Here is a 3621-nt window from a genome sequence, read left to right as displayed (position 1 = left end):
ATGGGAGGCGTGGCCGTGGTGAGCGCCGCGAGCAGCAGCACGCGGCTAAACAAAGACCGTCTCAAAACAGCTCCTGCCGCGGCATCTATGATAGTGATGTCATCGATACAGTCCTTCGGATGTAACGGTAGCCTCTTCTCGTTGGAATGTATAAAGAAAAACGGACCAATGACATGTTTGGTTTACACTTAACGTAGACTTATTTATAGSGCTATAGTAGTTTTGTTATGGGGGACTGTTAACATAGGGACGAGGTCACTCTTAATTGGAATTCCAGTGGAAGAATGGTCACATTTTTTTCGTTCTTGAACAGGATATTCAGTTCTTCCACAAACAAAATAAAATAGACGAAAGACATTTAGAGGTCATATGAAATAGCAAGTTTTTATCAATGCTCCATAGACATTTTTATGTCAGGCGTCTCTATAAACATTGTATTTAAGTACAATAAAAAAKGTGTATTGGTCGCATACACATGTTTAGCAGATGTTATTGCGGTTGTAGCGAAATTTTTGTGCAAAGTTGCTTAGGAGCCTGAAACATTGCGGCCATGTCTATCGGCACCATCTTAGACACAACATGTATCTAGACTATATATTGTATCCCCTATATTTAACAACCCATAAAAGTCTAAGCCCTCTCTACTAAGCTATACTGAATTGTTTTAAGATGGTCATACCATGGATCATTTASCTATTTGATTTATAATTTTAAGACCCCTTGAAGAGTCAACAAAATATCTTTAAAAAGTATTGGATGTAAAAAGATTTTTGGCCTTCCTGCTATTAGCCCATATAAATGCATGGAACAACAAATAGTCCCCCCTTTAAAAAATTAAAAGGAAGTTTGTTCTGAAGTGGCTATCCTAGATCTGAGACATATATATATATWTTTTTTAAACATGTTTTTAACCTCTTATTTTTGGCACTAAAACAGTCTCCCTATATATAATATATATACAAAAGTATGTGGACACCCCTTCAAATTAGTGGATTCGGCTATTTCAGCCACACCCGTTGCTGACAGGTGTATAAAATTGAGCACACAGCCATGCAATCTCTGTAGACAAACATTGGCAGTGGAATGGCCTTACTGAAGAGCTCAGTGACTTGCTGCCCTTTCTACCCCGGTCAACTGTAAGCGCTGTTATTGTTACGTGGAAACGTCTAGGAGCAACAACGGCTCAGCTGTGAAGTGGTAGGCCACACAAGCTCAAAGCAACGGGACCGACAAGTGCTGAAGTGCGTAGCGCGTATAAAATGTCTGTCCTCGGTTGCAACACTCACTACCGAGTTCCAAACTGCCTCTGGAAGCAACGTCAGCACAATTACTGTTTGTAGGGAGCTTCATGAAATGGGTTTTCCATGGCTGAGCAGCCGCACACAAGCCTAACATCACCATGCGCAGCGTCTGTCAGTCCGACGGATGAATCTGGGTTTGACGGATGCCAGAAGAACGCTACCTGCCCCAATGCATAGTGCCAACTGTAAAGTTTGGTGGAGGAGGAATAATGGTCTGGGGCTGTTTTTCATGGTTCAGACTAGGTCGCTTAGMTCCWGTGAAGGGAAATCTTAATGCTACTGCATACAATAACATTCTAGACGATTCTGTGCTTCCAACTTTGTGGCAACAGTTTGYGGAAGGCCCTTTCCTGTTTCAGTACACAAAGCGAGGTCAATACAGAAATGGTTTGTTTAGATTGGTGTGGAAGAACTTGACTGGCCTGCACAGAGCTCTGACCTTAACCTCAACCACACCTTTGGGATGAATTGGAAAGCCGACTGCGAGTCAGGCCTAATCGACCAACATCAGTGCCCGATCTCTAATGCTCTTGTGGCTGAAAGGAAGCAAATCCCCTCAGCAATGTTCCAACATCTAGTGGAAAGCCTTCACAGAAGAGTGGAGGCTGTTATAGCAGCAAAGGGGGGACCAACTCCATATTAATGCCCATGATTTTGGAATGAGATGTTCGACGAGCAGGTGTCCACATACTTTTGGTAATGCAGTGTAACTAAATGATTTTAGCTTTACTTCTGTTACTTAAGGATCATATCACCGCCACCTTACCCAACCCACTGCAATTTATATACCGCCCCAATATATCCACGGATGACGCAATCGCCATCGCACTGCACACTGCCCTGTCCCATCTGGACAAGAGGAATACCTATGTAAGAATGCTGTTCATTTGACTACAGCTCAGCCTTCAACACCATAGTACCCTCCAAGCTTTATCATTCAGCTCAGGGACCCTAGGTCTGAACCCCGACCTGTGCAACTGGGTCCTGGACTTCCTGACAGGCTGCCCCCAGGTGGTGAAGGTAGGAAACACCACACATGCGGATCTGGGTCATGTTCAGTAAGCGCCAAATGGAAGAAAACGGACTGAAATAGAGAGGGATTACAGGGTTATGTCCAATAAGAACTGTAGATTTCTCCATCATTGCAAAGCATTTTGAAACGTTTTGCTATGGTGTGCCCTAATGAACACAACCTACTGGTAGAGTAGCTCCTTTCCCTTTGTTGTCTTCGGCTGAGAAAAGGGAAGAGTGTCTGTCTGTCTCCCCCAGGCAGTGATCTGGGTTTAATGTGATGTGATGTCCTGTCTGTCTCCCCAGGCAGTGGATCTGGTTTAATGTGTGTCTGTCTGTCTCCAGGCAGTGATCTGGGTTTAATGTGGTGTCTGTCTGTCTCCCCAGGCAGTGATCTGGGTTTATGTATGTGGTCTGTCTGTCTCCCAGGCAGTGATGCTGGGTTTTAATGTGATGTCTGTCTGTCTCCCCCAGGCAGTGATCTGGGTTTAATGTGATGTCTGTCTGTCTCCCCAGGCAGTGATCTGGGTTTAATGTGATGTCTGTCTGTCTCCCCAGGCAGTGATCTGGGTTTAATGTGTGTCTGTCTGTCTCCCCAGGCAGTGATCTGGGTTTAATGTGGTGTCTGTCTGTCTCCCCAGGCAGTGATCTGGGTTTATTGTGATTCTGTTCTGTCTGTCTCCCCAGGCAGTGATCTGGGTTTAATGTGATGTCTGTCTGTCTGTCTCCCCAGGCAGTGATCTGGGTTTAATGTGGTGGGTCTGTCTGTCTCCCCAGGCAGTGGATCTGGGTTTAATGTGATGTCTGTCTGTTCTCCCCAGGCAGTGATCTGGGTTTTAATGTGATGTCTGTCTGTCTCCCCAGGCAGTGATCTGGGTTAATGTGGTGTCTGTCTGCTGTCTCCCAGGCAGTGATCTGGGTTTAATGTGGTGTCTGTCTGTCTGTCTCCCCAGGCAGTGATCTGGGTTTAATGTGATGTCTGTCTGTTCCCCAGGCAGTGATCTGGTTTATGTGATGTCTGTCTGTCTCCCCAGGCAGTGATCTGTGTTTAATGTGGTGTCTTTCTGTCTGTCTCCCAGGCAGTGATCTGGGTTTAATGTGATGTCTGTCTGTCTCCCCAGGCAGTGATCTGGTTTAATGTGGTGTCTGTCTGTCTCCCCAGGCAGTGATCTGGTGTTTAATGTGTGTCTGTCTGTCTGTCTCCCCAGGCAGTGATCTGGGTTTAATGTGGTGTCTGTCTGTCTGTCTCCAGCAGTGATCTGGGTTAATGTGGTGTTCTGTCTGTCTCCCCAGGCAGTGATTTGTGTTA

Source organism: Salvelinus sp. IW2-2015, unplaced genomic scaffold (assembly GCF_002910315.2).
Source record: "Salvelinus sp. IW2-2015 unplaced genomic scaffold, ASM291031v2 Un_scaffold1187, whole genome shotgun sequence".
Taxonomy (NCBI): Eukaryota; Metazoa; Chordata; class Actinopteri; order Salmoniformes; family Salmonidae; genus Salvelinus; species Salvelinus sp. IW2-2015.
The sequence above is the reverse complement of the archived record's forward strand: the minus strand, read 5'-3'. Positions refer to the sequence as shown.